The sequence below is a fragment of the Arvicanthis niloticus genome (genome assembly GCF_011762505.2).
Source record: "Arvicanthis niloticus isolate mArvNil1 chromosome Y unlocalized genomic scaffold, mArvNil1.pat.X SUPER_Y_unloc_25, whole genome shotgun sequence".
Classification (NCBI taxonomy): domain Eukaryota; kingdom Metazoa; phylum Chordata; class Mammalia; order Rodentia; family Muridae; genus Arvicanthis; species Arvicanthis niloticus.
In genome coordinates this window covers 85,453-112,786 of record NW_023045016.1, presented here as the reverse complement: position 1 = coordinate 112,786, position 27,334 = coordinate 85,453, and the positions used below count along the sequence as shown (strand labels likewise).

Here is a 27,334-nt window from a genome sequence, read left to right as displayed (position 1 = left end):
GTGATTTCTAACAGAAACAGGGTACAACTTTCAATGGTTTCAAGATGTTTTCCTTTGTTTCTATTTTCTGGTGTCTTGATTTACTACAAAATTTTCAGCATATCTGTTTTTCTACTATGTGTTTTTTCACAAGTAGATTTACATTCTCCTTTCATGTCACATATTTCATTGTGCTCTCTCTGTCCAACCTCCTCACATCTTGTCTACTACTGTTTGTCCACTTTCTAGATTCATGACCTGCACACACACACACACACACACACACACACACACACACACACACTCAAATACACACAAACATAGAAACACACACACAGACACACACACATGGACACACACACACACACACACACACACCAGCAAGAGGGAGAAGGAATGGGATGAGGAACTATGAGACAAGGACCGAGGGCAGACAATGTTTGGAATGTAAATAAACAAAAAAGTTAGAAATAAAATAAATTTTAAAAGAAAGTAGAAAAAAATGACTGAACATAGACAGCAACATTGGAGAACAAGGAACCTTCCAGGTTGGGTTGGATGTAAAGTATCTGATTATGGTGAATGCAGGGACTGCACCCTCCATAAAACAGACTAGGAGGGCGTTTGTGGTTATGATGGCTGTGAAGGTCCTCTGCATATCACCTAGGCTATTGCACCATTTGTTAATCTCGGTTCTGAGATCTACTTCCTGTGGTGGCCAGATGCCATCCAACCAGATAGCTTTCATGTCATCAACGTACCTCTGCACCCTGGAAATCAGTGATTGAAACTGTCAAATTGCAGCTGATCCCAATGCAGAGCCTGCGTGCCCAGAAGTGAAGAAAAGGGGCTTCACAGGAGATCACATAATCTAAGGGGAAGGATGAAAACTGTTTCCTCAAGGGGCGGGATCTAGACAATTCTGTGTGATTGTCTCTGTAACGCTGTGTCTGATCTTCAAGGTACAACCTTCTTCTGTACCTTTCTAAATGTATGTTTTTGCTGAAGAAGTAGTTCAAACCTACATTTGAGCAGCCATGGGGCCCAGGACTCAGAGGGCTCCTGGTAGGCTCCCCTGAAGGGAGGGACATAAGGCTAAATGTAGCCCCAGGTGGCCTCTCTGTACCCATCAACGCAACGCCATCTTCAGAACCCCTGCTTCAAAATGGTGTGATGTTACTAACCCTGCAGAAAGACATTGTAATTACTTTGTCATGATAGTCAAGTTATTGTGGGTGTGCCATGTTTGAAAGAAGATAAAATTTGTTACTATTCATATTATTTTGTTTCATTGAATAGAGATTGTTGTGTCCTATAAGCAAAAGTTAAAAATCCCATAAAAGTAGTAAACAAGAAATCATGAATGATTCCGAAAGAAATGATGCAGATCCCTTGAAGCTAAAGGAAGGCAGCTTCCGGGACTGTGGCTTGATATAGGCTTTGATGAGTGGTATGCATGTGTGGAGCTGTAGCTCAGTGTAGAGCACTTCCTTTGCATGCATAGGGTTCCTGGGGTTTGATTCCCGGTATCTCCATACTTCTACATTTTTTTCTTGTCAGGGACTTTTTTTTAACATAGGGTGTCACAGCCTGGACCATTTCCATGGAGACCTCCATAAACCTGAGACTATAATAAAAAAGCTCATCGATGACCATGACAACAGTGTTCCTCTAGAACCCTGATGACATTTCCACGGAGACTTCCATAGCCTGGGCAGTACAGCGTTGCTCAAGCCTCCAGGAATAGGTTTGGTCACAGCTTGACCAAAGCTCTGCTTTCATGCTGGTGGCAGTTGCCTAGAGGATGTGCTTTCTTAGGTCATAGATAGATAACAAGGGTGAATGAGTTCTGCTTTAAGAAAAAGAAAGCGAGGGCTGGGTGGAGCATTCCTAGGTACTGAGCAGCGAGAGGAGCTTATGGTTGGTCATAGAACCTGGGGTCTTTTGGAGACCTTCTTCAATGGAGACCTAGTTGATGCAGTGAGAGAAGCATTCTCTCTTACCAAGATTTTGGGTTCCCAGAGATGAAAACTTCAATGTCCCTGAGGGTGGGAAGACAGGTGCAGGGATCCCAGACCCGAGTTGGCTCACTTCCACCTTGGGATTTGTGGCTAGTGAGTCCCCTCCAGAAAGAGAGAGACATAGGGCAGTCTGCCTCTCAGAGGGTGCTGTTCTGTACCATGATGCACAGGTGCCATTTCCGGGGAGGGGAAGTGAGGAGGGAGAGATAGGAGAGAACAGAGTGTGTACACTGAGGTCCCAGTATTCCCCTAGTGAAACCGGTATGAGAGGTGGGACATTAGGTGGAAAATTCTAAACAATAGTCTATGATGGTCCTGTATAGATGTCTCAGATGATTATTTACATATGCAGTTGGCTAGAATACTTTCTTTTCCTTTCTTTACTAATTTTTGGTGGTGTTGGGTTTTGTTTTTTGTTTTTGTTTGTTTGTTTGTTTTTTAAACCTCCAGGTTTGCTTTGTTTTGAGACAGTATCATGGTGTCCTAGCCTGGCTTAGAACTCTAAATGATCCTCCTACCTCAGCTTCGTGGTGATGGGGTTTTAATTGTGGAAAACCTATGGGCTTTGGATTAACCAGAAATTTTAAGTTGTCGATTTTTGAGGTACCAACTCTACCAAGTGACCCTGGTTCTCCTCAGAAGCCCCAGCCATGCTGCTGTCTGCATACCTGACTTGTTAGTGTTGCTAACAAATCCCTTATAAAATGAGCAATCTTACTCAATGTCCCAGTTCACACAACAGCCCATGTGCAACCTTTCACATTTTTCAATTTCTGTTTACTGCTTGACTTTTGGAAGCTTTTGGCAAGTTCCAGAAAAGTTGCTACTGGAATATGAACTGTTCAAATTTTTCCCCTAGTCATGGACTGAAAGCTTCTCATTTTTTAACCAATGGAAACTTTTTATATTTTATAGATTTCACCTTCTCCAGTTCTCCAATTTGGTTTCCTTGCTGTTTTCTGTGAAATATTCATGTAGCATCACGTGATAGAGAGTGGGTTTTTTTTTCCTGTGTCATGATATATACTTTATTTGATAACTGTGTACCTCCAAATTATATTTTAATATTTAACATATTTTATTTGACAGCTCTCATAGCCACAAATGCCCTGCTGTTCTGTTTATGGAATGTGCAGCCCCTGCATTGACCATGATCAGATACATCCAACCCAACATTAAAGGTTCCTTGTTCTCCAATGTTGCTGTCTACAACAAGAGAAATTCAGTCATTTCTCTTCTTTCTTTTTAAATTTACTTTATTTTTAAGTTATTTTCTTTGTTTACATTCCAATCATTGTTTTCCCTCGGTCCTTGTCTCATAGTTCCTCATCCCATTCCTTCTCTCTCTTGCCTCTGAGAATGTGCTCCCCTCCTGCCTCCTCCTTAATTAGGGCCTCAAGTCTCTTGAAGGTTAGGTACATCTTCTCCCCTGAGTCCAGACCAGGCAGATCTCTGCAATATACCTGTGAGGTGCCTTGGATTGGCCCTGTATGCTGCCTGGTTTGTGTCTCAGTCTCTGGGAGCTCCCTGGGGTCTATGTTGTTTGAGTCTGCTGGTCTTCCTATGGGGTCACTCTCCCTTTCATCTTCTTCAGTCCTTTTCCTAATTCAACCAATTCAACCATAGGGGTCCTCAATGACTTCAGGTCAATTGTTGGGTGTATGTATCTGCCTCTGTCTCAGTCAGCTTCTGGTAAAGACTCTCAGAGGACAGTCATGCTAGGCTCCCATGTGTCAGCACAAAATAGCATCAGTAATAGTGTCAGGCCTTGGGTACCCCATAAGATGGATACCAAGTTGGTCTGGACAATGAGACCCCTTTCCTTCAATCTCTTATCCATTTTTGTCTCTTCTGTTCATCCAGACAGGAACAAATATGAGTCAGAAATTCTGACTGTGGGTTAGTGATCCAGTCTATCTACAGGAGGTGGAATCTTTGAGTTCCCTCTCCCCACTGTTGGGCATTTTGACTAAGGTCACCTCCAATGAGTCCAGAGAGCCTCTTCCCTCAAGGGCCACAGGTACTATCTAGAAGGACCCCCTACTTTTCACTCCCAGAGGCTGCATATTTCCAGTCATACTCCTGGCCCTCTGGGCTTCTCTCCTGTCCCCACTCCCCACCCATATCTCATCCTGTTCCTCTTTTCCCTTCTCCCTCCCCAATCCCGAGCAGATTCCTCCCTCCCTCTGCCTCCCATGATTATATTCTTCCCACTTCTAAGTGACATCAAAGGCTCTTCACTTGGCCTTTCTGCATGTTACTATGGTCTGTAGGCTGTATCCTAGGTATTCAGTACTTTTGGGGTAATATACACTTAACACTGAGCACATACTATGCATGTCCTTTTGGGTCTGAGTTACCTCAGGATATTCTGTATTGGGATTAGCTCTTCTTTGACAGTCTGGTAGAATTCTTCATTAAAACCATTTGACTCTGGGTGTGTGTGTGGGGGGGCGGTTGATGATTATACCTATTTACTTAGGGTTTATGGAACTGCTTAGATAGTTTATCTGATATTGATTTAACTTTGGTATGTGATATCTGTCTAGAAAGTCACGCATTTCATCCAGATTTTCCACTTTTGTAGAGTATAGGTTTTGTAGTAGGTCCTGATGATTTTTATGAATTTCCTGGTTTTCTGTTGTCCTGTCTCCCATTTCATTTGTCATTTTGTTAATTTGGATATTGTCTCTGTGCCCTTTAGTTAATGTGGCTAAGGCTCTATCTTGTTGATTTTTTTCAAGAACAAGCTGTTGGTCTTAATGAACCTTTGTATTTTTGTCTGTTTCTAACTGGTTGATTTCTGCCCTGAGTTTGATCATTTCCTTCAGTCTACTCCTCCTGGATGTTTGCTTCTTTTTGTTGTAGAGCTTTCAGGTCTGCTTTTAAGTTGCTCATGTGAGATCTCTCCAATTTCTTTATGAAGGCACTTTAGTGCTATGAATTTTCCTCTTAATACTGCTTTCTCTGTGTTCCATATGTTTGGGTTTTATGTGCCTTCGTTTTCATTGAATTCTATAAAGATGGCAGAGTATATAAGACTGTTTCTAAGATTATGGACATTGCTCTACTTCACTGACTATAGGAATACTTCAAAAATGCAATCAAAATAAGGCTATAACTTCAAAAAGACAAGAAGTACTGGCAGAAAAGAGGAGGTAGCAAGAGAGAGTGAGAGCAAGTAATAAAAGTGAAGACAGAAGCAAAAGGAGAGGAAAGGAGAGAGGGGACCCAAGGTCAAGTGTGGGGAAGGGATAAGCAGTAGCATTCCATTGCCAATGGGGACGGAGTGCTTAGGCAGTGGTGAATAACTGCTGATACTCAAAAGACCCAGTGCTAAGAAGATGTGTGTTAGTATATCTCTGTGTTCATGATCCTTTTGCATTATGTTTCACTCTGGGGGTTTTCCTTAAAGTTTCCACTTTTATTTGTAACAAATTCATGGTTTTCTCCTAAAATATGATAATGATAGCTTCTACTCCCTGTACTCCTCCCAGATCCAGTCCACATCCCCTTTCATCTGGATGACCTGTGTTTCTGTCTCTCATTACAAAAGCACAGGCTTCTAAGAGATTAAATGAAAAAAATAATAAAATAACATAGAATAAGATAAAACACAACTATCACATAGAACGTGAACAAGACAACAGAAGAAAAGAGCCCAAGAGTAGGCACAAGAATGAGACCCAGCTATTCACATAGTCAAAGGTCCCACACAATACAAACCTGAAAGCTATAGTATAATATATTCAGATAACGTGGAGCAGTCCATTTGACTTTATAATAGTGACTTTATAATATATAATATATTTTATAATATAATTTTAATATAATAGGATATTAAAATCCTTTCTGTTATTGAAATTGCAATAAGAACTCTGTCTGTCTCCACCTGTCAAAATGTAGTTGATTCAGAGATAGATAGCAGTTATTTATAATTTCAAACAAATTCCAACAAGTTGTAAACCAATTGACTAAAGGTTATAAAATAGAAGCAAAGATTTATTGTAGGTGCAAGGACTGAGGGTATAATAATGGCTGTGTTTATGTATCAAAACTTCAATGATAATTCAGTTATGCTCTTTAACTCTGCACCAGCCTGTAGAGCTAGTGGCAGATAATGAATGTCTAGTCTTATTGGATACATATGCAAACATCACTGATGCAAAATTCTTATTCAATTTATGAAGTGAATTTGTGTTTGAAATTTTAGCAAACTTTTGTGAAAAAGAAAAATGGATGCGTGTAAAAACCATGTGATGTATTCCCTAGAAAAGTTACCAAAAACTAGGACCATTACCTTGTATGGCATTGTTACATCAGAGCAGGAGGAGACAGCAAAATTAGGAGGAGGAAGGAGAAAGACAGCAGAGTGGAGTTACTTACAGATTGAGAGGGAAGTTGGGAATTAAGAGAGTAATACCCAGAATGCAGACAGAAAGAGGGACAAAGAAGAGGCTGCAGAGAGAGAAAAAGGAGCAGGCAGGCTTCTCCTTGCCATGAGACAGAACACGTCTTTTCTTAACAGCAAGGCAGGCTTGGTCTTACTAAAGAGGACAAAGCTTATCTCTTTCTTACAGACTTGGTTTAATTCATTTAGCAATAAAAGGGTTTTCATTCTCTATGAAATGAAGATGTTAGCTCATCTTTTAAACAGAGTGTGTGAATTCTCTCTGCACTCATACTTGGACTTTTGACCTGTATGCATATGTAAGTATGGATGTGTGTGTAAAAGTATGTAATTATGATATAAGTATGCAACTGTGTTCAGCAGGAATGAATGAAGATGTATCGATGTGTATACATGATTTTGTGTATGAATTTATGTATTCACGTATATTTGTGTTAAAGGTTTTTCTTTTGTGAGTGACTCTCTTCTGGTTCAACACAAGTCTCTTGCTCTAAACCTCTCTCCTGCCTGACAAGCTAGAGGCAACTATTCTGGGAAAGAAGAAAAAACCCTGACAATTAGTCCTTTACTTAATCCCCCCATGTTTTATCATGAGGTGCTAAAAGTCAGAGACTGCAGTGTCTGGCTTCAAAGGACAGGCAGGCCAGCTACTGTGGAAAACTAACTTGGACTTAAGATAGGCAAACATTATTATTATGAAAATCACAAGGCCAAGTGTTGTTCCCACTGATACACTCTGCTCCAACAAGTGTTGGAGCAGAACAAGAATGTCATAATGGTCTCTGAAAGAGTATTACTCAGAAAAAAATCATGAAATTTGCATGCAGCTGGATGGAAGAGTACACTCTTCTTGAGTGAGGTAACTCAGATGCAGAAAGAAAAATATGAGATGTATTTGCTTACATGTGGTTATCATCAGTTAAATAAATAATAATAACCAAGCTACAGTTCATCGACCCAGAGAGGTTCTGTATAGAAGAAGTACAAGGTGGACACAAAAATCTCTCTGGGAGGAGAGAATAGAGTAGATAATGTGGATGAATGGGGAGGGTGCAAGAATAGGAGGATTACATGCATTGGGAGAGGGGTGATGACATTGATGAAGAGAATGTGGTAGAAACAACACTAATGGGTAGTTGGGAGGTGGTAAGGAGATTACTGCAGTAGAAACATTGTAAAATATATGAAGTCCATGCAAGTGTAGTATCCAAATAAGGAGAAAGTTGGAGTCTAAATTGGCCTTCTCAGGTCCCCATGCAGGGATAATAAAATCCAGTTGAGAGCGTCACATAGCACCCCAGGAATTGCTGAGACCATACATAGTTTGCTCTCTGCAAAGTGAGAGGAACCTTCAATTCTTAAAGAAACACACACACACACACACACACACACACACACACACACACACACATCTCATTGAACATGGAGAGGTGTAGAGCTGGTGTCTACCTACACAGATCTTTCACCCCTACATTCTGGTGTCTTTGGTACAGGAAAGTACTCTGCAAGCCACCAAAAGAGAAATGCAAACATCAGTCCAGCCACAAATATCTGGATCTACATGGTGGTCCCAAATGCAAAATATGCTAGATCATCTGTGGCATAATCCTGTGGGAGTAAACAACCTACATCTGAATTGACTTAAGGCCCAACCCACTACAGGGGACCTACCCCTGACACTGCTTTGGTGATCAAGACCAGAGACTGGATAGCCCAGAGACCTAGAGTAAATCTAAATGCTATGAGTCATAACACAAAGGGGGGGAGATAAAACAAAGTGGGGAGATAAAATGAATCTTGAGGTAGCCTCAGGTAAAATATGTTTTATTTCTGCAGACCTAATTGTGACATTCATTCTGATGCACTTATTCAGACCTGGCTTGTACATAGAGAAACTAGGTAGACTACACTGGTTTAGAAAACAAAACCCAGGTAAATGTTCTGTGACCAGAATTTGGTGGTCCTATGTTCTGGATGGCTTGGTTTAGGACTATATCATCTATTTAGAACATGATCTCATGTTTGCATTGCATATGCTAGGCCTGTGCACATTTGCCTTCTCCTGTCATTGCTGGTTGCATGAAGACAGTATTGGGATGGGGGTGTTGTAGGTCTCTTGTTCATTGCTTCTGGGGTCTTGGGCTCAATGAGACTGTTAGCTCAGGTCTGACCCCAAGTGCTTCAGTGTTAACATTTTCTGCTCTGGAAGATATGGGGCTGAATGGGATTCTATAGGGACCATCAACTTCTCCCTCCTGTGGAGCCACTGCTGGTCTAACTGGTAAATAGGAGCTTGCTGCCAATTCAAAGGACTGCATTGGAGATAATGCAGAAGAAGCAGGTTGGGAAGTCTTCATTCCATGGTCTTCACAGGCACCCAAGAGAATGAGGAAACAATAAGGAATGGAAGGACTAATGGAAGACTAATGGAAGGAGTGCATTTTCATAAGTAGCTTTAAAGTGACTGGATACACTGTCTGTGGGTAGATAGGTTACACATGTTATTAATAAACCACCATATTACCTAGCTTTCCTGACTAAAGGACATCCCTCTTCTGCAGTTGGATATTTCTGTAGGAGGAAAGAAGCCAAGGAAAAGTCAGGTAACAGTGAAGCCAAGCAAGATAAGAAGGTATCTCCTAACCCTTAGATCTAGAGAGCCTTTCTTGCTGAGTCTAGAAACACAGCTGGTTAAATCAAAGTAGTCTGCATAGATAATGAAGCACAGTTTTCCCAAGGACATTTTAAGTAATAAACAACAAATCTTATTTGGGCCAGACTGTTTATAGTCTTCAGGTTTACTATATTAGCACCCCCTTCTCCTTCCTACATCTGCAAACCACATACTGAAAAAGCCCCTTACATGTTGCTTCACAGAAAGGCTATCCTAAAAGCCAGCTCATGCTGTTTCACTTCATTTTAAATCCCCAGGTACATTTTAAACTTTGCTTTTAACCTTGCTGGATATTATATGCATTGAGACATATGACTCCAAATTCCACAGGCTCATAAGTATAAGCATCTCAATGCCACCTACGGGGCACATCCTCTTGAAAAGCATATGCCCACCCAATTCTTGTGCTTACTTGCATAGTGTCTTGTGTCCTTTTTCTACATGACTCTTTGTCTTACTACTTAATAGACTCAGTGATGTTGCTTCATGGTGACTATTTCTGAAATTCCTGTCTAATGTGGAATCATTGACTACCTTTATATGAGGAAAATTCCCTGCACTGCAGGGGACACAACTCCTGCTTGTCTTGACATTTGTTTATGTTTATGTTTTCACCTTCCCAACCAAGATTGTTTGGTTCAGACAACAATGGAAAATACATGTAAAGACTGAAACTGTTTTGATGAATAAGAACTATGTGTGCCTGTATGCATGTTGCATATTTGGTGTGTGTGTGTGTGTGTGTGTGTGTGTGTGTGTGTGTGTGTGTGTGTGTGTTTGTGTCTGTGTGTATGCATGTGGATGTGGATGTGTGTTTTTCTGGGTATTGAACCTAGTCACTTGCATAGGCTAGTAAATCACTGTAATGTCATGAAAGACATTTTCAACTTGTATATATGAATGTCCCTCCTAATATAATATTTAAGAATAGGAATAAGGGCTGGAGAGATGGCTCAGCCCTTCAGAGCACTGACTGCTCTTCCAGATGGACAGAGTTCCATTCCCAGCAATCACACAGTGGCTCACAACCATCTGTGATGTGATCTGATGTCCTCTTCAGATGTGTTTGAAGACAGTGACAATATATTCTACTATAAAAAACAAACAAATCATTAAAAGAGGAATTGAAATATTATCCTACTTCTGGTATTTAAAGAAATATTACTATTATATAGTGTAGAGAAGATGCCATGAGGAGAAGGCTGACATGAAAAGAATCTGTTTCTCACAGTTTCTAAAGTCATCCTACACAACTCCACACAGGGTATAGTCTCCATGGTGTCTGTGCCCTGTGTGTGCTGGATGCTTCTGTTCACACTATTGAATACATCTGGCTTTCATTCAGCCTGCTGACTGAAATGTTTATGTCTTCTAGAAATAGTTCCACAGCTTATAAAACAAACCTAGCTCATCTTTCCTGGACTAAGTCACATTCACACATAAAACTATCAAAGCCACAAGTAGGACTGCCTGCTTCCTCACATAGTATGAGAATTAATATTGTTCATACTTACTGTTGAATATTTTCTGTAATATATATTCTCTGTAATATATATTCCAGCCATGACCAGAAGGGGTCTGCTTTTATAGATCTAAGCAAGTCACACTTTCACTAAACCACAATACTCGCTAATATATAATTATGATGCTAGAAATCTAAGTTTGTTTTCCATATCATACTACCTTGTTTAAGGTGTAGTTCACATTATGCCTCAGACCATAACTTAGAGTACTTCTAGAGTTTGTACAGAATCTGTGGTGACTGAATCACACCAGTTATATACCCCAGGGAAAGAGAAAATGTAAAAGAAGGAAACTTGTGCATCGCTGGAAGCAGGCATGTACCTTCCTTGAAGAAATCCAGGATCACACTACTGAGAAATATATTGTGAAGCAAGATTGTGGTGAATGGTGTACAGCTCTAGTCTCAGCACTCAAGAGGAAGAGGGTCATGTGGATCTCTGTATTTGAGGCCTGCCACATTTGCAGAGTGAATTCTAGGACAACTAAGGCTACACAGTGACTCCCTGTCTTCACAATCAAATAAAGAATAGTAATATTAAAATGTGAGATTTTCACAGCTAACTCTGATGTGGGAATGTGTGTCAATGTAGAGGACAAAGTCCTAAGCATATGTGTCCCAGAAAAGATGTACAAGGTCAGTGATGATCTAATGGCTTCTAATACTGAAGTAGTCCAAGATGACATGACTACCAGAACCTCTGGGACAATTTCTGAGGAGAAAAGGTAGAATCTGGATCTTAAATTATGGTTTTTGTTGCCAGATGGGCACATCTCAGTAACTATGTTTGACATTATTCTGTAAAACAATTTCAGGAACAAATAGTACCATTATTCTTAACTTACCTATTTTAGGATGAGGCACACTAATGGGAGATCACACAAACTCAATTACAGGGAAGGAATGAGGTTCTATTTCACATCCTTCTTCAAAGAGTACCTCCTAGTCTCCTATATCAGTGAAAAGTGCCAAAGTCATAGTATAGTATGTTTGTTCCTACTGAGTCAGCAACCCCTGTGCAATGGAGCAGAGGGCATCCCAGAGCAGGAAATGGATTGGTTATAAAAGCCAAGAGGACCATGATTTCTCTTTCTATTTTCTGTGTGTATGAATCCACACACAGTGGAAATCTACTTTTCTAATATTGAAATACATATCAAGGAGACATTTGCTAATATGGATAAAAACTGTCTGATGGTCTTTTTCCTCGTTAAATCTCCCATCCACATCTCCCTGCATCACGTTAATGGCTGTAAAGCTTCAATCTCAATGCAAGCATGAGTGTGTGCTGTTCTTACTGAGATACTTCCAGGTGGTCTCTCTGATGGTCATAGTGTTTGATTTCAGCAAGTCTCATCCTTTCTATGGCAGGAAGGGGAAAGTTGGGCCAGGGTGGACTTTGTTGACGACCTACCATGTACCATGAAGAACATGCAGAATTTTAGATCTGTGAGGGTACATCCACTCATTTAGAGATACCCAGTGGTAATAACAAGAGCCTGGAATGTCTCAAAAACATTTCCTGTTGTCATGCAGGACCCTGCGTGTACTGATTTCCCTGGCACCCTGGATCCATGGATCCATGGACCTCCATGAGTTGCACGAATTCTCCTGTTTATGGAACAACTCACTAGCTGGCTTGTAGTTCTGCAATTTTCACAAGGGTCACCTGATGTCACCTGATACCATCTTTAATAGATGACCTTTCTCACCATTAAATGCTATAATTTTTGTAAACAGAAAAATTTTCCCTAAAAATATAAAAGGACAAGTACTAAGTTATCCCAGTTGGTTGTTTTGTGTTTAAATTTTTGCTTTCAATTACGGGAGAGGAAGGTTGTGGATGTGTCAAACCCAGAGTAATTGGATCCTCTGTAGCTGGAGTTGCTGGCAGTTGTGAGCTTCATGACATGGGTGCTGGTAACTGATCTCAGGAACACTGAAGAAACAAAGAGCTCTTAGCTGCTGAAGAATCTATCCATGTATTTTTCCAGTGTCCCAACCTAGGGCTCTTTGAATAAAGGACACACACACACACACACACACGCACGCACATGCAAACACACACAAACACAGGCACACACATGCACACACACAGGCACACACATGCACACCCACAAACACACACACACACAGAAAAACACACACACACGGAAACACACACTCATTATTAAGTAGACTTTTATCTATATACATAACTGATTCCAGTGTATTGGGATTCCGTTGTATGATAGGGACTGCTAGTGGAACTTCAGATCTGCATATCGCACTATTTCATTTTATAGCTGCTTAGAAAATAAATTTTCCTGGGGTTATGTGTGCCCACTTAGAAGGCATGATTCAGAGAGACTGTCCTCCATCAGAATGCCTGCTTCTTCCAGCAGCATGAATAGCCAAAGTTCTTAAACCTTTCTGTTCAACTATTTTGTATATCATTTTTATTTGTTTATACTCTAAGTAATTCAAGAAAACATTTGTTTTTGCAGGTCTGAGAAACTGATCAGTTTGACATACTTCTGGCTATTTGCATTTCTGATATCCAGGTATAATGGCTAAGACAGTATCTTGGAAACAGTTGTAACTTTTGAAGGGAAACCTCATTGACCAAGCTGTGTTTATGTTACATGTGCATACAATGTAAAATGAGGAGAAGGATGACATAATATTCTGAAAAACAAAGCTCCCATAAAAGCCTCCTTGCAGAAAAACGAGGGTCTCTCAAGGAGAGGTAAAGGTGAAGACTTTCACAAAGGCTCTCTTAGCTATAGTGTAGAGGATCTGAGGAATATATGCATGGGCATGTGTAGAGCTCTAGTGTCTTTGATGTTTTGCAGGGAGTGATGCTTTGAATAAGACTGACTCACATTTTCTATGCTTATTCATTAGTGAGTGAAACTATTTGAGAAAAATTAGAAGGTGTGACCTTATTGGATTAGATATGGCCTTGTTGGAGGATATGTGGTATTGAATCCAGGTTGAGCTTTGAGGTTTCAAAAGCCAATGCCAGACCCAGTCTCTCTTTCTGTCTGTGGATCAGTATGTACAACTACTGTTCTAGCCACGTTTGCCTGCAGGTCACCATGCCCCTGCCATGCTGATAATGAACTAACCTCTGAAAGTGTAAGGAGGCCAATTAAATGCTCTCTTTTCTTTTCTTGTTGAGGATGGTCTTTTTCTGTCCAGGGTATTTTGTTATTCAAGTTGAAATTGAGAATTGCTTTCTATTGCTGTGAAGAATTGAGTTGGAAATTTGATGGGGATTGTATTGACTCTGTAGATTGTTTTGGTCAGATGGCCATTTTTACTATGTTATTCCTCCCAATCCATGATCATGGGAGATCTTTCCATCTTCTGAGGTCTTCTTTGACTTCTTTCTTTAGTGACTTGAACTTCTTGTCATACAGACCTTTCACTTGCTTGGTTAAAGTTACACCAAGATACTTTATATTATTTGTGACTATTGTGAAGGCTGTTGATTCCTTAATTTCTTTCTCAGCCTGTTTACCCTTTGAGTAGAGGAAGGCTACTAATTTGTTTGAGTTAATTTTAAAACCAGCCACTTGGCTGAAGTTGTTTATCAGATGTAGTAGTTCTCTGGCAGAATTTTGGGGAACACATCTGTATACTTCCCTGTCTCTCCAAGATGTCTGTAAATGTCATCCTTTCATAGATGGCCTTCATTATCTCTCATCCTACCTACAGGAGCCTCAGACATTCCACTTCTACTCAAAAAGATTTAGTCTTACACCCCTGTGTCTAGGGAGCAACAAAATCTTACCCCAATGTCAACATCGGCCTGAAATATCCCTCTTTGCCCAACAGGGATTCAGACCTACCATCTCTCTTGTCAATGTTTCATGTTATATTGACTTTGTATGCCTGTCATATTTGAAACTGTCCAGGATTACTTCAAAACTTCTTCTTGCTACATATATTATAAGACACTACTGCTCTGAAGAAAGAGGCCTTGGACTTGTCTCCTCTGACCAAATGCTTCATAGAACAAAGATAAACATCTGACCTGTTGAAATAATGCAACAATTATAGTCTGGCCTTCCACACAGCTGAAAAATATATGAATATTATAAATACAGAAAAAAATGGAAGCTGATCAAGCAGCACTGGAACTTCCTTGGCTCCACAAGGTATTTACATTTACTTCAATGAGAAATGGTCCGTTTTATTTTATTGAAAATAGCCAGAAATTTTAATCCTTTGACAAATAGGTATAGCATTTCACTTTTCACAGAGTTTCTCAGAAATCCTACTTAGGACCAGGGTTCTTTGACACCCTTATTTCCATGAGCCTGTCACAATACCTCTTTGAGGAAGAGCACAACAGTGCTGCTTCCATGAAAAGCTGCCCAACCTCCTCCCCCATTCTTCACAGGAAGATTTAGACATTCATAAGAGAGAGTGCTCCAGACCTGGCCTGTGTGATCGAGGAAACCCCACAAAGTCACCATGTTCCCAGTACATCTCCTACATGCAACTTCTAATTTCAGTGATCTTGGAAGCACTGTTTTGACTTAAGATCTCAGAGAACCATGGTCTGAGGTTCCAAGGACAAGAGTATCAAGGCAAGGGTAAATCAGACTACTTTCTTCATTTTGGTCCCATAGACACAGAGAATCTGTCCTCCATGCAGAGGAATGTGTGGATGGACATATCTTTGAGGAAGACACTGAATATGAGGCTACTGCATTCCAGCCTCTTAGAAGACTTCTAAGACAGTTGTTGTGCCTAGCATGGACATTCAGATGATATGTATTCTAGATTGTGATTCCAAGTTAGGAGCTGGTAAAAGAGTGAGTGCCTAGAATGTTCTATAATTCTCAAGGTGTCAATCAACTTTCAACTTCTGCTCAATAGTGCTCCAGACATAAAGAGTAAGAGAGGCTGAGCCTCTTCCACACAATCCCGGGGAGCTCTAATCTTATCCTTCTACTTTAGAGCATCTTGGATCTATCACATGTCCCCAGAGATGCAGAAACAATTCCTCCTCTGCAGACAGGGAGATTGGATATGTCTCCCCTTACCCAAAGTTCTCTTTGTACCCTCTTTTACTGAATTGGCTTCTAGACTATTTCCTCTCCCTAATTATACCTGAAATATTCCTCTTCTCACCAAAGGATTCCATGCTGTCTGTTCTAATATAGAACTACAGTCCACCAGTATCCAAAGGGTTCTCAGAACTTCAAACTGATTTCCTGTGGGAGTGTACACACTAAGTACTTAATTGTGCCTCCTCAGATCCTTCCAAACTCCTGCCTCTGATTTTCCAGTGGGTCTCAGATTTCCTTTTCCCCAGGCCATCTTCAAATATGCCTTTCTAACCAAGGAGGACATCACATTGTCTTCCTCTGGTGCAGGGTCCTCAGACATTCCCCACCCTATCTTTAGGACTTATAGTATTTCCATCCACCCAAAGGGACCTCCAGACCTCCCAGGCTGTAAGTTTCAGAGCCCAAGCTTAGCAAGTGCAGCCCAGAACAGAAGCTCACTGCCTCAAGGCAGAAACCAAAATGATGTGTTCCCCACATTTCATACCTAGACCTAGCAGCTGAACATATGCTTAAGAAGGAGAACCAGTGTGGGACTGTCACCCAGGTTTTCTGATGGATGCTCAGACTGCTGCCTGACCTAGCACCACATTCACTACAAGGAACTGATATGTCTCTGAGGAGGAGCTGCTAGCTGATAAGGCAGTACCTGGAATGTGCCACATTGCATGAGGTAGGCTTGGACTTTGATATTACGTCAAAAAAAGAGTTTGCAAAGTCTTTTGGAAGACCATTTCTTACTGATATATTTAAAACAGATATATCTTGGAACAGAGGGTGTATGACTGAATATCACCAGCACTACAAATACCTTCTGTAGCATTGCTGTCTATTGGATTATAAGTATCAGTTAGTACACAGTAATAACTGAAGCAATGAACAACTATGAGAAAGAGTTTTTAGGGTGTAATTCCTAAAAATAGCCAGAAACAAAGGAAATGTAGTTATTAATCAAATCTATGCACATCAAATGAACATTTTATATTTTGTTGGTGCTTGTAGAAGACTTTGACATTTGAATGTCCAATTGTTATGTGTTAATTTAGAATAGTAAACTATGCTCATTGTGTGTGTGTATGAAGTAAAGGGCACCATATCTTTAGTTTTTAGATTATCGTCTCATCTATCTGCCTGTCTATCCATCATATATATATTATATATTATATATATATATATATATGTGTGTGTATGTATGTGTTTATGAATGTATGTATTTATGTAGTTATGAATGTAAGTATCTATCATCTGTCTATCCCTCTCTCTGTCCACCCACAACCCCTCTCTCTATTTCTTATCCATGAATATATGTATGCATGTAGCTAGGTAGGTGTGGTACTTTGATGTAATTGGACCCCAAAGGCCCATAGGCAGTACTAGGTGGTATAGCCTTGTTGGAGTAGGTGTTTCTTTGTTTGAGGCAGGGTGACACTGGAGGAGGTTTGTGGTCTCATATATGCTCAAGCCATGCCCAGTAGGCATCTGTCTGTCTGTCTGTCTAAGAGTAACAGGCTTCAATTTGCAGTTATAAAGGACCAATTACTTTATTATTTATGTAAAAAGGTAATCTTACATAAATCTTAAAAATTTATCACAGAATCACAGAACTAAACTTTTATATAAAAAAATCAGCCATTTCTACTTTGATTCCTCAGGGTGCACATCTATCCATTAACCATTTTCTTTTTATTAAATCATATCAGGAAATGGAGGGGGAAAGTGGGTACAAGGAATTAATCATCACCTGATCGCCAGGTCAGCTTTTGCAAGAAAAGCATGCTTGTTCATAGTAGTTCTTTCCAAGAGTGGTGGCTGAATCATTTATCTGCCCCAGCGTCAATGCTTGAAGAAGTTCAGTCTAACTAACACTTGGGTGAGAACGACATTGTCCAATGAGGGTCTAGGACACTCCCCCTTAGAATATTCATACAACTTATAGATTATGATGGGTGTGATGTGAGGGTAGCAAGCAGAGTGAAACTCCACAATCACATGAAGTCCTCAGGAAATATAGTCCTCGGGGCTCTGCCTCTCTCAGGCACACCCACAGTGCTTGGGCTAATGATGGGCCACAGGCCATAAGTTCTAATGGTTTTGTTGTTCCTCTTGCACAGCATCTGACATCTATCTGTGTAACATTATTATTTAAGTTTTAAAGGGCACATAACATACATATGGAAGTCAGAAGTACATTGTCTTTCCTTCTATGATGCACATCTTGAGGATCAAACAGATTAGCTGGCATAGCTGAGTTACCTGTCTAACCAGTCCCAATACTGTGTATAACAAAACCATATATATGTGTGTGTGTGTGTGTGTGTGTGTATACATATACATATATATTATATATTATATATTATATATATATTATATATTATATATGTGTGTGTGTATACATATACATACATATATATAATATATGTATATATATATACATAATAATATATATAATATAATATATATTATATATACATATATAATATATGTATATATAATATATATTATATATATGTATGCATACATGTATACATATGTATGTATGTGTATGTATATATATGTGTGTGTGTATATATGTATGTATATATGTATATATGTACACATACATATTTGTATATATGACATATATATATATATATATATATATATATATATATATATATATGACTTACTTCCTTCAGACTAGAGAAAGCCTTGTTCTTGATGCTTCAGTCTCTCTGAGTTTATATGAGCCCTGTTCAGTAGACTCTAAGGGTCTCTAATGGCCTCAATCCCTGTCTGGTTCTTACATTCTTCCTGCCTTTCTGCAGCATTCCCTGGCCTCTGAGTGAAGCGGTGATGGCCAAATAAGGTACTGATCTATGAGAATAGGAAAGTATCAGTAGGAGTCATTTCATCACTCCATTTCTCTTCTTTTGTAGACCACTATTATTTGACTATACCCTAGGTATCTGGGCTATCTAGTCTCAGGTTCTTGGTCACATGAGCAGTCTTTCATATGGGTTCCATCTTGAGGAGTGCACCTTAGGTGAAATCAGTTACTGTTTGTTCACTCGCACAAGTTCTCTACCAACATAAACCTAGCATATCTTGTAAGCACAACAGATTCATATCAAAGATTTTGTGGCTGAGTTAGTGTTTACATTTCTCTTTTGTTAGGCTCCAGAGTATCTTCCTGCATCAAAAGCACTAGAATGTAAGAGTAACTGCCCTGTGTAGGCAACAGCCTGCTTTCTTCATGTTCGCTGACTTGTGTTGGTATTTTCCACAGCAATGGATCCCCAGATTCAGTTTGCAGAGAGCAGTCCATTGAATATTAATTACTGAGTTAAATGCTACAAGATATACTATTCAGTTATTTCATTTCTAAATTTACTATGCAAAAAGTTGTTTTATTTGAACAAGTTTACAATGTTATTATTAATAATGATATTATTTAGGTAACATTCACAAGTATGTAAAATAATTCACAGAAATCTTAGCCAATCATAAATCAAGTAATCATCTTCAGACATTTAATTTCAAAGTGAATATTTGAAATTTCTTTTAAATATTACCATGTTTAAAGCAGTCATTCGTGGACATATAAACCACTACTCAATTTACCTTGGTAGATTATGTGAACTAAACGTAGTCACTGTAACTTAAATTGAGAAACCCATTTTGTGCTGACATTAGAATTGCCAAATCAATTCTTAAAAGGTGTTTATTATCTGAATTGATACCTATAATATCCTGTCCATTTTACCCTGCAGCAAGTTCTTCATGCCTAGCAGGAATATTCTTGTATGTAAATTCAATCTCTTCAAAGATTGTCAAAGACCAACAGGAAATTCAGATAAGCAAGACAAAAGTTATGATATGTACTAGTATGAGGATAAGCACTGTAAAGACAGAATTAGTCAAGAACAGAATTTACCCCAGACTGTAAGAAAAGAACGGATTTTCCTGGCAGCAGATGCCTTTAAAATTGAAATTATTGGGATATATTGGGGTTAAACCAAGAAAGTGGGTAATGAAGCATTTGGAAATTCCAAGGAGAAAGAATGGAGCAAAGCACCAAGCTAATGGCACAGGGAAATAATTAGATGATAGGAAAGTGCCCCTATGCTTCTGAATGATGCAAGGCTTATTGGTTGTGTAGCCAAAGGGAAACAGAAATCATTCACAAAAAATCAAATATAGCACCCAAACAAATGCCCTTCATCCATCAAGATCAAAAACTGCTCAAATACACTGGCAAGGTATTTGAACCAACCAAATCAAGTTTCTCATGTCAGTAAATGTTATCTTCATACGTATAAGCAATTTTACACTTTCTCAGTGTATCAACTGCTATACAAATATGACCTTTCAAAGAATCAACTTGGCTAAGGGTTTCAAAAATCATTCTGTGCAACTATGCTCCAGCTGTGTCACTGGAATGAAACCGATCGGCCCAGGCAGAGCCACTAATGTGAGTCACTAGTTTATTGTGTCTTCAGGAGAATTGGATGACCTTTCAAAAGTAACCCAAACATGTAAATGTTATAGGAACTCAACCTGTAAACTGGGACAGGCTAAGCAATTGTTTAAGGCCATAGGTGCTACATTCAGGAGTCCAACAGCATCTGTGTTCTGAATCTAATGCACTTAGTCAAACACAGATGGAAGTGTTTGAAATACAACTTGCATCTGTACTCTAAGGAGACTATTGTTTATTCTTATTTTCCAAACAATACCTATAATAGCATATTATTTGCACAATAGTAATATTGCAGAGTAAGCATTATTTAGTCAGTTAGAGATGTCTTTCTGCATCCAGGAAGGCTCAGAGTTGTCATAAATATATCTAGAATAGATCATCTTTAAAATACAGAATACTTTCTGTAATATCATTCCATACATTCTAAGCTCTATTCAAATTCTCACACTTGTTCTTTCCGTAACACAAATGCAAGTGACTGTCTAGCCCCCACAGACTCTGATTTGCAAGGATCTGGATCAGCCTTTCCCATCCAGCTACGAGGCTCCAACAGACATCACTGCAACATCGGTGGCCTCCGGTTAGAGGGTTCTATCCTGGCACAAATGGGACTTGAGAGCACAGTCTCCTAAGCACCCCTTGCCCTTTCCAATCATGATGCTCCAACAATTCCTTGTCATGGCCACTGACAGTGGGCACCAGACCAGGTAGCACTCTGGACTCTAAGGAAGACGGTCCTCAGTGTCCCTCCCCATTCAGAACGCTTGGATGATCGCCCTGCTACTACAAGCAGAACTCCCAGGTGAGGCAGCTCGAGACAGGCCCGTGCAGGCCCGAGGACCGCCGCTGTGGAGCTATGCTTGATTCTCGAGAACAACGGTCACTCTAGTTCTGTGCCCTTCACCTCCTGGACGCGTCCACATTTCTCGGGAGAGAAAGTCGCTCTCAAACGATCCTGCTTAACTGCTACTTTCTGTGAATCACCATTGGCAAGTACATTCGCTGCCCCTTCAAGGGGTAGTAGACCCTTTCCCATTTCTTCTTTCAATTTCCTTCATGACTCAAAATGGCCAGACGTGTGGAGAGAGGCCAGCGAGCCTCAGCAAGGACTTTACCCTCTGACCGTAGACCTCCGTTTTCCCAGCCTCCACGGCCTGGGACTCCCTTCAGTGTCCCTCAACCGGATATTCACACCCTACCCCAAGGGGGGAAGCACTTGCAGGGTTCCCAACCTCCACGGCCTGGGACCCCCTTCAGTGTCCCCCAATGGGGGAAGCACTTGATCAGCAGAAACCCGAGGGACTTTGTACCTCCGGGACTCATTAGACCGACTAGGCACAAGTTCAGGTGCACAAAGCCCTATGAAGACCAGAGATTCAAGAAACCGGACGCTAAGGTTACAGAAAAGCTACAGGAACTCAAAGATCTTATAAAGGCTTCAGCCAATAAGAGTACCCTGGAACCTCTGAGGGATCTGAAAGAGAACAGGACATTGACAGTTCCACTGCCTCTGAGGGTTCCTGAGGGCATGAGTAACCCACTGACTAGGGACACCAGACCATCTGTTTTACAGCCTGCCACGAGAAAAAGAGTGGCCTCATCTTCTGTGCCCATACCTGGGAAGGTGAAGAAAAGCCGGGCAGTGTCTACTGGGTTTGAAGAACCTATGGACTTTGACCAGTTGGGTCGCAGCGTACCTGCAACATCTACAAAACACAGTAGTGAAGATGCCAGTTCAAACTTCAAAGAAGATCACACTGTGGCTGGGCCATCTTCTGCTGACACTTCTGCTGTGCCTGGGCCATCTTCTGCTGACCCTTCTGCTGTGCCTGGACCATCTTCTGCTGATTCTTCTGCTGTGCCTGGGTCATCTTCTGCTGACCCTTCTGCTGTGCCCGAGACATCTTCTGCTGATTCTTCTGCTGTGCCTGGAACATCTTCTGCTGACCCTTCTGCTGTGCCTGGGCAATCTTCTGCTGATTCTTCTGCTGTGCCTGGCACATTTTGTGCTGATTCTTCTGCTGTGCCTGGAACATCTTCTGCTGACTATTCGGCTGTGCCTGGGCCATCTTCTGCAGATTCTTCTGCTGTGCCTGGCACATTTTGTGCTGATTCTTCTGCTGTGCCTGGGTCACCTTCTTCTGACTCTTCTGCTGTGCCTGGGACATCTTCTGCTCATTCTTCTGCTGTGCCTGGAACATCTTCTGCTGACTATTCGGCTGTGCCTGGGTCATCTTCCGCTGATTCTTTTGCTGTGCCTGGGTCATCTTCTGCTGAGTCTTCTGCAGGCCAATGTGAACAGGTAATTTCCCCAAACATTCAAGGTTCCCTACACCCTTCCCTATCTAGCCAAGGAGTTCTGGGATCTTCCACTTCTCCTCCAGATGCTCAGGGATGGTCTGTATCCCACCAAAATGTTCTGGAACTAACCAAAGGTTTTCAAGGGTCTGTGGGACATTCCACATCTGCCCAGGCATCCCAAAGACTTTCCACTTGTCCTGAAAGAAAAATCATACATGTCTCCTCTTCCAGAAGGAGGTTCAAAAGTTTATCCGCTACCCTACAGGTCTCCAAACTTTCCACTTCTCCTCCCAAGCATGTTGGGCAAGACCCCTCTGGTCAAGGGGACCTACAACAGGCCCAATCAGAAAAAGACAGCTCCAAACCTTCTTCTCCCAAAAGTAAGATCAGTGACTTCTCATTTTTCACAAATGGAGCAAGTCGTACCACTTCTTCCCAGGAGAGTTTAACATGTTTGACAGCTGCCAAAGCAGGGCAGAGAGATAAGTCCTCTCACAAAGACAGCCAAAAATGTTCCCCCTCATCCCCAAAGTGCCCTAAGCAATCTGCTTCTAGTAAAGTGAGCTTGAGAACTGACCCTGCTGACCAAGGGGATTTCAGAACTTCCCCTTTAATCCAGGAGGACTTTCAAAGTCCCACACCATTAAAAAATGGGCTTAGATCATCTCTTACCGTCCAAAGGGGGCTAAATGCAATCACAAGTTCCCATGTGAGCCTCACAACGCTCACACCTGCCCACGTGGAGAAAAAACTTCCAACATCTACACCAGGAGCTCAAGGACCTTTGTCATTTTCAGAAGGAGTTCTTGAGAGTTCCACACAGACACAAGATGTGGTGGGAACACCCGAGGCCACCCAAGGGACTCTTGTGCCTTCTGCACACACACAAAGTCATCTAGCACCTTCGCCATCTTCACCAGGGGTTCTGAGACCGTCCCAATCTGTCAGGGGAGCACTAGGATTGTCTCCCTCTACAGGAGATGGTCAAAGACATGTTCTCAAGTCTGCTTTCCCACATAAAAGGAGAATAACGGATTCTCCTTCTGTGAAAAGGGATCCTGAAAATTCCCACTCCAGCAATTGGACAATGAAAGATGCTCCTTCTAAACAGCTGGGCTTCAAAATGTCCATATCTGACAGAGAATTATTCATATACCCCCTACCATCCAAAAGGGCCCTCCTGACTTGTCATCAGGACCAAAAGAGTCAAGGTTGTACCAAAACACTGCCAGTGAGCCATGCAAGCTCCATACTTGTACAGTGTGCTGAGACAATACAACCTTCCCTGCCTCCCCATGGGAATCTAGATCATTCTGTATCAGTAGGAGAGGCACTAAAAATTTCTACTAACACATCAGATATGCTAGGGTTTTCCAAACCTGTACAAATTTCTCCAAGTACTAACCCAACTGAGGAAGGGACTGTGGGACAGAATACATCTACAAAAGGAGTTCTAGAAACAGCTCCATCTTTAGAAATGGCTTATGGATGTGGCACATCTACAAAAGTTGTTCTAAGACATATTCCACCTGTGCAGAATGTTCTGGATCCAATCCCATGTGTAAGAGGGGCTGTGGGACGTGATATGCATACACAAGGGTCTGTAGCATCCTGTACATCTAACAAAGGGAATTCCTTGGATTCCACCTATGCACAAGAATCCATGGGATCTCCCCAAACTTCACAGGAGGCTATGGGAACTTCCCTATCTCTTCAAGAGTATCAGCCATCTTCTCCAACTACACAAGGTGCTATAGACTCTTCCTCATCTGCACAAAGGGCCGTTGGTCATTCTCCATGCCCACAAGTGTCTCCAGAACATATTCCAAATACTTTAAAGGCTCTGGATTCTACCTTTTCTTCCAAAGGGGGCTTGGAAGCTGTTTTGCCCATCCAAATGGCCATGAAGCCTGATGTTTCTATACAAAAGGTGTTATCCCCTTCTTCAGCTGAAGAATGTTCCCTTCGAACTTCCACATGTACACAAGGAGGAGGTCTAGAAACTTCCCTACCTGCCCATGAGGCTCTTAGACCTCTCACATATGTCCATGGTGCTCTAGGAGAGACCACATCTACACAGGTAGCTCTAGTATCTTCCCCACATGCTGAAGCCACAGTCAAGACTTGCGCAGGTACACAGGGCACATTAAGACCTTCTCCATCTCAGCAAGAGGCCTTAGGATGTACTATATCTCAACAGGGTGCTCTACAATTATCTCCACCTACCCAAGAGTGTTCCTTTTACATGCCTTCTCTGGGGGGAACTGGTAGACGTTCTCTCTCTAACAAAGTGGTCCCCAGGCATCGAGTTTCTAGGAAAAACAGGTTAAGAGTTGATCCTTCTGACAAAGGAGGCTTCAGAAGTTTCCCATCTGATGAAGACAGTTTCGACCTTCCTCCTTCTGCAAAACGGGGGCTTGCATCATCTCCTGATGCCAAAGGAACTTCAAAAGCTGTAACTAATCCTCAGGTGAGTCCCACACCATCTATGTCTCTCCCAAAGGCCTTGGAATGTTCCACAAATGACCAAGGGACTATGGTAAGTTGCCAATCTACCCAAGGGCATGCTGGACAATCCGTATCTTCCCAAAAGGCTCAGTGGCCTTCTCTGTCTACCCCAAAAGCTCTAGTATGTTTACCATCTGCTCCAGGGCTTCAGGGAATATTTCCATCTCTCCCAAAGGCTCCAGAACATGTTTGCCATGCTCAAAGTGAGTTGTCACTTTCCAAAATAGACTTCAAAACTACGCAACCTTTTCTAAAGATCCAAGGGTCTAAGGGAAAGTCCACATCTAAAAAAAATTGTTTAGAATGTGTGCCATTACCCCAAACATCTCTGAAAACTTCCACGCCTTGTAAAGCATCTAAAAATCTTTCTGCACAAGGTACCCTAGAGCCTTTGGTATCTGAACAAGGGGAAGGGACAGAATACCAATCAGAAAATGACAATCTGGGACAATCTATATCAGCACAAGGGACTGGAGGCCCTTCACCATGTCATAAAGGGGCATTAGGATCTACCCAACATGCCCATAGGAAGGAAAAAGTATTGCCATCTAATCAAGGGGCTGAAAAACATTCTCTGTCTCTGAGAGGGGCTAGGCAACTGCCCAAATCTGAAACTAGGACTCTAGAAAATTTGCCATCTAAACAAGGATCTTCTTCTAGTACCAAAACTAAAAAACCATTGTTATCTTCCAAAGGGAGTGTGAAACCTTCATCATCTGCACAATGTGCTCAGAAAGCTCCCCTAACGACAGCAGGTACTCTCACAACTGTGGGATGTAAACAATGGCCTCTAGAACATTCTATGGCTGTCCAAGAAACTGTGGGTTCTTTGCCATCTACCCCAGAGTTTCCAGAGAATTCTACATCTACCCAAAAAGAGCTAGGGTACTCATCACACAAGGTAGAATCTCAGGATACCTCACCTTCTTTCCAAGGGACTACAGGCCATTTGCCATGTCCCTCAGAGCCTACAGGACATTCACTATATGATCATGGATCTCAGGAATCTTCTTTAGAAGTCTCCAGTGATCTAGCACATTTTCTGTCTACCAAACTTTGCATATCTGCTCAGGCAACTCTGTGCCAGTCACGATGTACTCAACATTCTCTCCAGCAGTCATCATCTTCTCAAAAGACTCTGGGAACATCTGAGTCTGCCCAGCGTACTACTCATAGGTGTTTGTCTTCTGTCTCAGGTTCTTTAGGAAGGTCACAGTGTGTGCCGAGGACTACAGGAACTTTGCCCCATGCCCTGACGCCTTTTGGTCAAACCTCAACAAAACAAGCAAGTCCAGCCCCTCCATCATCTTTGACAAAAACTGTGTCAAGTTCCCTATATTCCCAAGCAGCTCTTGAACCGCATGCATTGGCACAAATTTCTCCATTACCACCAGCATCTACTCAGGTGTGTGCACAAGCTTCCCTTTGTGCAGAAACCACTTTGGGAAAGCCCATAGCTGCCCAGGGGATTAAAGAACCTTTGTGTCCTAGCTCAGGGACTCTAGGTTATAAAGAAAGTGACAAGCAGGAACTAGGAACTTTTCCATGTGCCCAAGTACCTCTGGGAATTCCCTTATCTGCAGAAGGAACTTTGGGATCTTTGTCATCTGCACAAGGGGTTCTGGGAACTTCCCTATCTGCCCAAGAGTCTCTGAGAACGTCCACATCCAAACAAAAGCATATAGAAACTGTGTCATCTGTTCCAAAGTCTTTGAAACATCCCACTCCTTCCCAGAGGGCTCTTACATTTTCTCCACCTGCTCAACATACTGGACAATGCACATCATGTTCCCCACAGACTACTGGACCTGCTCCAGGGGTTCTAGGAGCTTTGCTATCTTCTCAAAAGCCCAAGGAACTTTCAAGGGCAGCAGAGGAAACTTTTTCTGTGGGGCAAGACAAAGAAACACAGAGTACCTTGGGCCATTCGCCCCTGGTGAGGGAGGATGTAGCATCTTCTCAACCTGTGTCAGTGACTCTAGGAACTTTGCCACCATCACCTCCAGAACCTGGTAGACATTCATCTTCTATCCAAGTAGGGGCAGAAACTTTTGCATCCAGTCAAGGGTGTCTAGCACCTTTGCAATCATCCCAGGGGCTTCTGAAACTTTCGATCTCAGCCCAGGCAATGATAAATACATTACAATGTTCTGAAGGTTCTTATAATCCTCTGGGTCTTTCCTCTACAGAACAGGGAACTCAAGCATCTTCAGGTTCTGCTCATGGAGCTGTGGGTCCCTGTTTATCTACACAGGGGACAGTATGTCAATCCACATCTAAGCAAAGTTCTGCCCATCATTCTACATCCCCCCAAAGGTTTTCAAGTCCTTTACATACACAAGGTACAGGAACACAGTGCACCTCTACACCCTGCACACTGGCAGATTCACCAACTA

The 27,334-nt window shown here is 41.5% G+C and overlaps 1 pseudogene; it reads right to left on the bottom strand.

The window, feature by feature from the left end:
- Positions 1–388: 388 nt before the first annotated feature.
- LOC117701277 (presenilin-associated rhomboid-like protein, mitochondrial pseudogene) lies at positions 389–2,981 on the bottom strand (annotated as a pseudogene).
- Between the last annotated feature and the right edge of the window lie 24,353 nt (positions 2,982–27,334).